Below are 11703 nucleotides of genomic sequence, written 5' to 3'. Positions count from 1 at the left end.
GTTTCCCCCTTTTTTTTTTTTTTTTTTTTTGAGACAGAGTCTCACTATGTAGTTCAGACTGCCCTGGAACTCACTGTGTATAGCCCAGGCTGGTCTCAAACTCACGGCAATCCTCCTGCCTCAGCCTCCTGAGAGCTGGGATTACAGGTGCATGCCACCACACCTGGCTCCCCACTTCTTATATACTACAAAACTTTTCCTCTCTCTTCACCTGACCCTCTCTCATTCTGCCAGCTCCTCTCCTACCCACGGGCACACTGCTGTGGTTGCCCCATGAAAAAGTTGCTTCCCCAAAAGGAATGGAGCCACAGTGGTGGGGGGAGTAGAAGGGACAGTAGCATCTACGCTAAGAGAACCTTTAGGTTTCCAGCTGTCTCTGTTTCCAGAGAAACCCATCTCACTCACACCTGCACTCCTGCCAAAGTGGTTCTATTGTCACTCCCATTATAAAGATGAGGAAACTGAGGCAGAGAGCAACCAAGGAACTCACCCAACATCACCTAGCTGGGACTGGCTCCCAACCTGAACCCAGAGTACATGCCCTCAACTGCTTAAATTGTCTGCTGTGTCCATGATATAGAGCACTTGTCATCCAGGGAGAGGCTGGCAAGGCTACCACACAAGCTCACCGAGGGGCCACAGCCTACGTCTGAAAGACTGGAAAGGGGCTCACAGTCCCCCTGTGAAGACGTCAAAGAAAGGGCAAATCACTCAGCCCAGGCCACTTGGAGGCTGTGGCTGGACCAGCTCATCTTTGAGGTCTTCCATGCCTCTGACCCTGGCCTGAGCTGAGAAGTTTAGGTCCAGTGTCCCTCGGTAAGTGCAGTGTGGAGCAACCACCAGGGCCAGAGGTTAGGAGCAGCAAGCGACGCAGCTCCTGTAGAGACACAGTTGTTTCTTAGAGCCCTAATTCCTGCCCAGCAGTCACAGGCTAGAAAGGCCAGCTGGGAGGCAGGCAGGGGACAAGAGCAAAGACTGAGAAGGGAGAGAGAAAGGGTGAGGGCCCACCAGCCCCACATGGCCCTGGATGATTACTCCGGAGAATGAGACATTGGGAGCAGAGTGCGAGCAATGACAGGGTCTTTCCAGCTTAGATAGAACATTCTTCCAGGGAAAAGAAGGACCCGAAGGCGACCTCTAGGCCTTGTTAGCCCATCTCATACCTGCAGGCCCTTCCCGCCCTTCCCAGTGGTGCTGGCTGCCTGGGGCATGGCCTCCTTGTCCCAGCTGCCATTACACCAAGTCAGAGGAGGGGAAGGGGACCCCTTGGTGGCTGGCTCTGTACCTGTCCTAGGTCCCCACACTGTGCAACGCTGGGCCTGGCTGGTCCTCACTGCCCCCAGGTGGGTCCCAGAGGACAGCAGGAGAGAGAATAAGGTTACAGATTTAAGACGGCAGCAAACTCTTACTGAGTGGTTACTGTGCCCTAGTTTTATGTATACAGCTCTTAGGAAGGAAGTTCTGCTGCTGCTCCCACTTCACAGAACAAAGTAAATAAAGCAGGGAGACACCCCGGTGTCTACCCCGGGGACACTAAACCTAGGGACTCTAACTCCTTTGGTTTATTCAATAAATACAAACATCCTTCAGGATCTGCCAGGCCATTGGTTGCAGGGCCTCTTCAAATATCAAGAGCCTTGGAGGTTTGGCTCCCTCAGATAAAACATAGCACTTACACGTGATCTGCACACATCCTCCCACATACTTTAAATCCAGGTCATTTACCGTTCCTCATATAGCACCAAGGCTGCAGAAATCATTGTTCTACTGTGCTCCTGAGAGAGAAATGGTGAAGGGAACGAAGTCTGTACTTGTTCAATAGAGGCAGCTTTTTTAAATATGCTTTTAATTCCCAGTTATTTGCATCCACAGATGGGGAACCCCCAAATGAGTCGGGAGCCCACAAATGTGGGTCTGAGGAGCAGCCATACTTGCGGAAGCCCTACTACAGGCCAGGAACCAAGACACCACAGTGAACAGACAGTGAATCTACCAAGAGCTCTTGCTGTAAGCAACGGTGCCGATCTCCCTGCCAGGGCAGACAAAGCTCAGGAGCCAGGTGGGCCCCCAAGCTCAGAGTCAGAAGCTCAATGCCATGAGATACAACCAGCCAGTCACCAGAGAGAAAGGGCAACCACTCTGCCAAGAAGCGGCAGGGGCGGCGGGGGCGGGGGATACTGTTTGATTCAACTTATATGGGGCACCTAGAGCATTCAAATTCATAGCGATAAAAGAATGGAGGAGGCTGGAGACTGGGTGCAGGGGGATGGGGAGTGAGTGTTTAAAGGGTACCGAGCTGGGGTTTTTGCAAGATAAAAAGAGGCCTGGAGATAGATGGTGTGAATATTGCGCAATGCTGTGAGCGTGTTCGACACCACCGGAACTGACTGCATTCACAAACAGGTCAGGGGTAAATGTTAAGTATGTATATTTTATCACAATAATATTCGCCCAAAAATACAACCAATAAGAGCCAGAATCAGCCATCCAAGGCCTGAGAGATGCCAGGTTCCTTGAGAAGGATGGACCCGCGGCCTTGCCTTCGGGCCTCCCTCCTGAGACAAATGCAGGGGACAGATGCAGAATGAATGAACTCAGGGTTTATACTGATAATAAACAGGAAATTGGAGATGGGTTTAAATATTTACATGGTATGCAGGCTTTAGGGTGAGGACATTCCAGGGAGGGCAGGGTAGGGGCAACAGACATAGCACAAAGTAAATGTTAGTCCAAACATGTCCTTCAAGTGCACCCGGGGAGAGAGGGACGACGTCGGAGGGGAAACCCCTGCCTCAGCCCGGAAAGTGTGCCAGAAGCTGGGGCCACCTCGTCCCTTCCTTCCTCAGGAGATCCTTGTTTACTCTGCGATGATGCTAAAGGCAGTGCCATGAATCGAGTCGTGACTCATGATTCTGAGCGAGTGTCTCATGGGAAAAGAGTCAGGAGGCTGGAAGGGGAAGCAAGTTGTTTTCCAGGACATCGATTGCTCGTTCTCCAGCTCCCTCTGTCCCTGAGCCCTTTCCTCTATTTCTTTCTTTTCTTTTCTTTCTTTTTTGGTATCAGGAATCAAACTCAGGACTTTGTGCTTGTGAGGCCGGCATGGCACCACTGAGCTAAATCCCTGGCCCCCCTTCCTTTATTTCTGCTTTCCCCTGTCCTGGCTTCTCCCTCCCACCTGGCCTCGCTTAGCTCCCCTGGAAGACCCAGGGCTGGGGGAGCAGAGCTGACCCCTCTCAGTGTCTCAGCAAGTGACCATGGGTGGCACAGTCAAGCCCATCCCTCCAAGGGAGCATCTCTGCTGTGGGCCAGAGAGAAAATTCAATCCCCTAGTACTAGAGAACAGCCCCCCACTCTCTTTGGGGGGGTTGTTTGTTTGCTTGTTTGGTACCAGGGATCAAACTCAGGTCCTTGAGCTTACAAGGCAGGCGGCAGAACCACTGAGCTAGATCCCAGCCCTCTCTGTTTTCTGAAACAGGGTTTTGCTATGTAGTTCAGGCTGGCCTTGAGCTCAGCCTCCCAAGTACTGGGATTACAGGTGTGAGCCACCACACCCAGCAAAGACAGGGCTCTTGCTTGCCTAGGACCCAGCCTCTAACTTGCTACGTCTTCAGTGCTCTTCACTTGTCCCCTCTGGACCTGGGAGTAAGGGTCATCTCAGAAAGAGGAATCACCTGCCTGCCCTTTCCTGACTCCCAGCACCCATGTGAGAATTGGGGGCGGGGGTTTCAAAGACCTAACAGATGAAATATGCAGGCCTTCAGTGACTTAAAGCAGATGAGGTGTGGCATGGCCCTGTGCCCTGGACCCCCGAGATCCTGGGACTCACATGAACTGGAAGCAGGGAGCTAGGCAGCCCCAGCTCGTCCTGGTGCTCCCATTCTTCCATGAATGCATGCTGTTTCCCAGAGAGGAGGTGGTGGGGCACAAGTTCCTTTGAAACACCAGATAAGCTGGGTATGTGATTTAGTGGTTCTGCCACCTGCCTTGCAAGTGCAAGGTCCCCAGTTCAATCCCCGGTACAGAAAGAGACACAGAGAGAGAGAGAGAGAGAGAGAGAGAGAGAGACAGAGAGAGAGACAGAGAGAGAGACAGAGAGAGAGAGAGGATAAGTTGAGAGAAGTTGAGAGAGGAAAGAGAACCCAGCAGAAGCAAGCTGGTCCTCACGGGCCAGGCCCCCCAGCTCTTAGTAAAACCACACCACAAATCTCTGGGTCAAAAGGCAACCGGGAGCAAAGGGGAGAGATGACGACTTTCCAAACATAGAGTTATGACAGCTCCTAACACGCAAGTGCACACACACACTGTGTGTGAAGCTTATACCACGTAGGCACGAGTAACCCACATGGCAGGCAAATCTAGTTTACTTTCTTTTTTGTTTTTTTGGTTTGGGGGTTTGGTTTTGCTTTTTTGGCTGGGGGTTGATTTTTTGTTTTGTTTTGTTTTTTGTTAGTATTTGAGACAGGCTGGCCTTGAACTCACTGTGTAATCCAGGCTGGCTTCAAACTCATGGCAATCCTTTTGCCTCAGCCTCCCAAGCGCTGCGATTACAGGTGTGCACCAACACACCTAGGTGTTGTTCTGTTATTACTTTTTTCCATTTTGTTGAGACAGGATCTCACCAAGTTGCCCTGGCTGGATATAAATTTGTGACCCTCCTACCTCAGCCTCCCAGAGTGCTGGGATTTACAGGCATGTGCCACCATGCCCAGCTACATTCATCAGAGCCACGGCTCACTCTGAGTATGACAGTTTCTGCAGCCAGGAAGGGTGGCGCTGGGGTAGCGTTGTTACTGTCCCTGTGCTGCCCCTGTAGTTTCTGATGGCCCTGGATCATGCAGGTTTCTGCAGCAAGTGCAAGGCCAGAGTACAGACATGAGAATGGACTCCCCGGGTCCTTTAGCACAGTGGCAGCTGCACAGGAAATACACTCTTATCCTAGAAGGACAGGCTCATAAAACTGGAGGTGACTTTGGAGACTCCTTGCCCAGACAAGGGAGTCATGGAAACAGAGTGGTTGGGTAGGGGCGGGGCCAGCACGGGGTAGGGGGGGTCTCTGGCCTCACTCAACGCAGGGACCCACAGACCCTCCAGCTATGTACTCCTCTCTTTGCCCCACACCCTGTGGCCTTTGTCTCCCACTGGAACTGCCCGGGATCAGAGGGAAATCATACCAAGCGGTAGCTCTCCCTAGCTAGCGCTGAGGTGCTCCCTGTTCCCTGGGTAGCCTTCCCAGACTGTAACGCGGGTGACCTCCCTACACACAGAAGGACCCAGAGTTCCCTCCACAAACCAAGCTTTCACTGCCTCTGCCTGCCAGATTGGGGCCTACCCTCAGCCCACCCCAACAGGGACCCCCAAGCGACACTGCCTGCAGGAAGAGAGACAGAGGCTCAGTGGGGTGAATGGTCTGGCTCAGGTGGACGCAGTTGGTCAGTGGCAACTCTGTAGCCCCAGGCCCCCCACTCCCGTCTGACCGGAAGGAAGGCCTCTTCCCAGCAGCCCTGCAGTTCAGTGAGCCTTCTATGATCTGGCAAAAGGGATGCATCCGTCTCACCTTGACTCACATCCGAGTCAAGGATGGCTGTTCATTGAATTCAACGTAGGGGTAACTGATGTAGAGGTAACTGAGGCACACGTACAGGGCTTCAGGCTGCCAGCTAGTGAAGGGAGAAGCTGATTTTCCACCCGCGGCTCTGTTCTTTCACTCTTGTGTATTTCTTCTTGTGCATGTCAAAGACAGTGCCTGCCTAGGGCACCTTTTATACTTCAGAAAAATGTACCAGGGCCAGGGATTTAGCTCAGTGGTGCCACCGCCTGCCTTGCAAGCACAAGGACCGGAGTTTAATCCCTGGTACCAAAAAAAGAAAAATGTACCAATACTCCAAGGTGAGCTAAAAGGTTAGGCTCATTGCCAGCTGCCAGAACTGCATTTGGGCACTAGGAGAAAGGGGTCTGATGAGCCCCAGCTGGTCAGGGACACAAAAGCCTTTTCTGAAAGGACACCCAGGCCTCTGCAGAAATACCCAGCCTCAGCTCAAAGGGAACCAAGCTCGGCCACCAGTGAGACCGCTCACTTGGCTTGGATTTTGGCCCATGTCACAGGGCACTCAAAGGCCACAGCAGGCAGGTTTATCTGAAGGCCTCCAGCCTTCCTTTCCCAGAAGGCTTTGCAACTCTGGCAGTCTCTGCCCCTGCCTTTCATGGATTCTTTCTTTTCTGTTTTCCTTCATTATCTACATCTGCAAGGAAAACTATCAGCTTGGTTTTTGTTTTTGTTTTGTTTTGTTTGAGACAGGGTTTCACTAGGTAGTTTAGACTGACCTGGAAACTCACCATGTAGCCCAGGCTGGTCTCAAACTCACAGTGATCCTCCTGCCTCAGCCTCCCGAGTGCTGGGATTACAGGCATGTGCCACCACGCCCGGCTCAGCTTGGTTTTATAATGACTCTGTTACAGAGTGCATTTGAGTTTTATGTACTTTTTCTGAATGTGTGTCTTATTTCATGATTAAATGTGTCAAAAAATTAAAACAAAACAAAAAAGAAGAAAGAGAAAGCAAGTCAATTCCAGGACAATCATCAAGTTTACAAAATGCTTTCTGTGTGAGACAAAAGCTTTCATATCAGGAGAGGGGCCCACCCCCACACCCAGCACATGCAGTCACTGTTCACAAAAAGCACCAAGTACCTGTTCAGGGAAGCCCGCCCAGTGGTGACATGAATTTCTGGACAAATGAGGGGGTAAAATAAGGAACTTGGGCAAAGCAAGATTCCTAGGGCACAAGCAAAACTACACTGAAAACTTGCTGGGAAATGTTGAGCTAGCAAAGGCTCCAGATGCACCCAAACTCTTTCCACACCCATTGTGTCAACAGGACACACCTGTAGAGAGGCCACCACCAAATGCAGGGTCCTTGGTCCCGTCTCCCCAACCCCCTCCTGTGGGTGGCTTTGCAAGACTGCAGCCCTAACAGGAGGGCACTGTCCCTTCCTATAGGTCGTGGGAAACCAGCGTGTGTAGCCAGGCGGACCACCAGACCCCGTGCTGCTCCAGCACAGCTGCCTCACAGCTCGAGGTGCCCTCCTGTCCCTGTCCCCACAAAGCCCTGGGGCAGGGGAGGGGCCACAGTTGTAGATGAAACCAGACCCTGCTTGGGAGGTGCCCAGCCTCGGTTCCTGGCCTGGGCAGGGCAGGCCACATGTTGTTATGTTGAGCCGCCCAGCTGGGAATCAGCAGGGGCAGAATAAGGAAACCAAACAGGATTGTCACTCCAGGCTTTTCCCCTGGTCTCCCTCGCAGCCTCCGCCTGCTGCCTCCAACATCCCACCCTTTGAACCCTTTTTCGTGGTCTTGGACCCTTCGTGGGTCACCATGGAGCGGCTCCTGGCACCGACCCTGTTCCTGGGCGAGGCAGCAGAGGCTGGAAGAACGCATCTGTCCACAGCCAGGGCCAGAACGTCCCCAAAGCCTGAGACAGGCTGACCCACCCATGGCTTCCCAACCCTGCCTTTGCTCTGACCTGAGCCTGCTGTCCCTGGACCACGTCATCGGCCATGGACTGAGGTTTTCTGTGATGAAATTACACCCAACCCCTGTGGGTGTCTCCCTGAACATCTTCCTTGGGAAGGTTTATTCGCAACCAAAGATATCCCACAATCAAGAGGCAGAGTCAGGAGCAGGCATGGCAGGAAGAGCAAAAGGGAAATGGGGTAGAAGTGAGGTGGTGAGGCTTCCGGGAACAGGGATGAGTGGCTCTGTCAGGAAGAAGACCAGATTCTCAGCCTCTCTCCTCACATAAGCTGTGCAGTGAACCTGCTGCTGGGAAGCCCACGATTGCCACTGCCACCAGAAACACTTCTCCCCTCGAATGATAGCTGACTTTGTCAAAAGGCTGCAAATTCTGGCTCCTAAGAGATTCCCTCCTAGCCAAGCACAGTAACACGAATCTGTAATCCCAGCACTTGGGAAGCTGAGGCAGGAGACTGCCCTGGGCTGCATAGCAAGTCAAGAACAACCGGAACTACATAGCAAGATCTTGTCTCAAAAAAAAACAACCCAACAAACAAGAGGGGAGGAGCCCATAAGAAAGATGCTCTTCGCGCAGACCTATGTGATGTGGGGGAGGGGGCCTTTAATAATTGCTTCTGTTCTTTCTGTTCATAAAAACTCCAAATGCTTGCCCTTTATTGTAGGATGCTTGTCTTTTAATACACTGTACCACAAGGTGAAGCAGTGTTGAAGGTTTCATATCTTTGATGGATAGCCAGTCACCACACATTCTGCAAAGTGGGTTTAGAGAATGTGAATCACCTGTTGTAATAAACATATAATTTAACTAAGACTTGGAATTTTCATCTAAATGCAGCTTTCTTTTTGTTGGCAGTCTTAGGGTCTTCTGCTGTCTCATCATTGAGTGTTTCTGCGTTTCTAAAGACGATCTCCAGTGACATTTTCTGGGTTCATTTCAGCTGGGGTTATCTTGTGGGCTTACCCAAACTGTGAATGAGACAAGGGTGTAGTGTGGGAAAGAGGCACGGATAGAAGTGGTAAATAAAATATGGGCTAGACCACACGCAGACTGAAGTAGGTGTTGGACTCTGACTTTGAGCCTGCCACCAGCTGCAGATATACAATTGAACTACATCAACTTACTTGCCACTATACATCTTGGCACCAGTTTTATTTAATTGCCACTTGCCACTCCCCGATAGGGTTGTGAGATCAGCCTGCATACTATTGATTTAATATGGTCTCTATGCAATCAAATCTCTCTGCTAATGTTAACAGGTATTTTCAGCCAATATCCAGCACTATTATCACTGCCTTGACTCCACCTCGGATTATCAAGCATGCAACCTAGTTGGTCCCTTGCAATGGCAGTTCACAGGAGGGTCTGCACACCTATGAGAATCTAAAGCCACTGCACATCTGAGGGGAAGGCAGTGATGACCAGTAGCCATAAATACTGATGAAGGGGACCAGGGGATTTAGCTCAGTGGTTCCGCCGCCTGCCTTGTAAGCGTAAGGAACCAAGTTGGATCCCCGGTACTAAAAAAAAAAAAAAAAAAAACATGAAGATTCACTTGTTTGTTCATTGCTCAGGTCCTGCTGTGTGGCCCAGTTCCAGTACTGGTCCATGGCCTGGGGGTCAGGGAACCCTGCCTTATAGAGCATGTCTCCAACGACCTAAGGACCTCCCACAAGGCCCCACTTCCTAAAAATTCTACACACTCTCAGCACCACCCAGGGAATGAAGATTTTAACACGTGGACCTCACTGGGATATTCAATATCCAAACCAGAGCAGGTGAATATCTAGGAGTGGAATGACTGGGTCATATGGTAACCTTTCTTTTTCTTTTTTTTTTTTTTGTACTGGGGATTGAACTGAGGACCTTGTACTTGTGAGGCAGGCAGCGGCACCACTGAGCTAAACCCCCATATTTTTTACCTCTTGAAAAACTGCTAAACTGTTTTCCAGGGTGGCTGTATCATTTCCTTTTCCCCAAAGGATTGCATGGTGATTCCACTCTATATTATCAACATTACCTACACTATCATTTTTATTTTAGTAATTCTAGTGGGTATGAAGTTGTATATCAGTATGTTTTATATTTCTTTGTATTTTATTTGTGTTTTGTAATGGCTAATGTTGTTGAGCATTTTTTCAAGTGTTCACTGGTCATTGGTACAACTTATCCAGGAAAATATCTATCAAAATCCATTGCCCATATTTTAATTGGATTGTTTTTATTGTATAATTGAAAGTATCCTTTATATATTTTGAATAGTAGTCTCTTATCAAGATATATGACTTGTAAATATTTCCTCCCATTCTGTGGTTTATTATTTTATTTTCTTGACAGTCAAACACAAATGTTTTTACTAAGATCCAATCTGTAAATTTGTTCTTTGGTTCTTGGGTGGCATTTCTAAGTAACCACCGACTAATCAAAAGTAATAAAAACTCATACTTATGTTTTCTTCTTAAAAAAGAAAACAAGGGCTGGGAATTTAGCTCAGTGGCACCACGCCTGCCTCGCAAGCACAAGGTCTTGATTTCAATCCCTGGTAGCAAAAAAATAAATAAATAAAAATTAAAAAGAAAACAAGAGGGGAAGGTGGACTGAAAGGAGGGGATGGGGGATGGGGAAAAAGCAGCACAATATATCATGTACAGGTAAACATTCTCTATGATGAATGCTATTACTATGTATATCAACAATGTACCAATAAAAAAAAGTCAGCCGGGCGTGGCGGCGCATGCCTGTAATCCCAGCACTCGGGAGGCTGAAGCAGGAGGATCGCTGTGAGTTTGAGACCAACCTGGGCTACATAGTGAGTTCCAGGGCAGTCTCAACTACATAGTGAGACCCTGTCTCAAAAAAAAAAAAAAAATGGTCAGGTAAAGCTGATAAGTAAATATCTAAAGATAAAAAGCAAACAAATAAACAAAAGATCCTTCCTTTGCTAGGCATGGCGGTACATGCCTGTAATCCCAGCACTTGGGAGGCTGAGGCAGGAGTATTGCTGTGAGTTCAAGACTAGCCTGGGATACATAGTGAGTTCCAGGTCACTCTCAAACCCCGTCCCCCAAAAAGATCCTTCCTTGTTTGGCATCTAGCACTTTGCAGACCCAGACAACGGCCCTCATCTTCTTATATTCCACAGCCCAGCTTTACTAAAAAAATAAAAATAAAAAATCTACACCTTACTTAGAGGAAAAGAGGGGACTATAAGGCTCACAGGTAAATATTATTGTTTTAAGAGTAGGAAGATAGATCTTAGAAAAACTGTCAGGATTGAAAGCAAGCTAAAAGCCTAGGAGTTAGGGGTTAGTTGATTGAATGACAGCAACTTCCAGACAGTGAAACAATCACTAAAACTGGTGTCAGAGAAGCCGGGCATGGCAGCACATATCTGTAATGCCAGCACTCGGTGGCTGAGGCAGGAGGATCACCATGATTTCTAGGCTAGCCGGAGCTACACAGTGAGATTTTTACAAGAGGATATCTAGGTGGCCTATAAATATATGACGAGTTATTCATCTTCATTAGTCATCAGAGAAAAGCAAATGAGGTACACAATGGAATCCAGCTACATGCCAACCAGAATGGCAATCAAGAAGCACAAACATATCAAATACCGATAAGGTTATAGAGCAGCTGGAACGCTCAGACACAGCTGGTACTAGAGTAGACTGGTACAATCACTCAGAAATTGTTTGGCAGGATCTACTAAAGCTGAGCCTATGCCAATCCTGCACTGTGAGATAGCAAGAATTTCGTTCTTGTGTTCACCAAAAGTCACGTTCACCCAGCACTATTTACTAAAGTACCAAAAGGAAAGGGTCCACACTTCATGAATGGATCAAAGAATTTTTTAAAATGTGGTATGTTCACAGTTCAAACACAGGAATGAGTCATTTATAGTGTTAATGACAGGATATTGACTATCTTATATAGCCAGTACTTTAATACAAAGATGTATGTCTTGTAATGCTATTCTCTTGAGCAAAATTTGGTCTCATAGAATTTTTTTTGCAGTAGGGACTAATAATGAATTTAGAAAAATAAGCTATTTTGCTGGACATGATGGTGTATGCCTGTAATCCCAGTACTTAGGAGGCTGAGACAGGAGGATTGCCGCAAGGTCGAGGCCAGCCTGAGCTACGTAGCAAGACCCTGTCTCAAAGACAAAAAAA

The sequence above is a fragment of the Fukomys damarensis genome, unplaced genomic scaffold (assembly GCF_012274545.1).
Source record: "Fukomys damarensis isolate Sample0158 unplaced genomic scaffold, DMR_v1.0_HiC HiC_scaffold_20, whole genome shotgun sequence".
Lineage (NCBI taxonomy): Eukaryota > Metazoa > Chordata > Mammalia > Rodentia > Bathyergidae > Fukomys > Fukomys damarensis.
Note: the sequence above shows the minus strand (reverse complement) of the source record.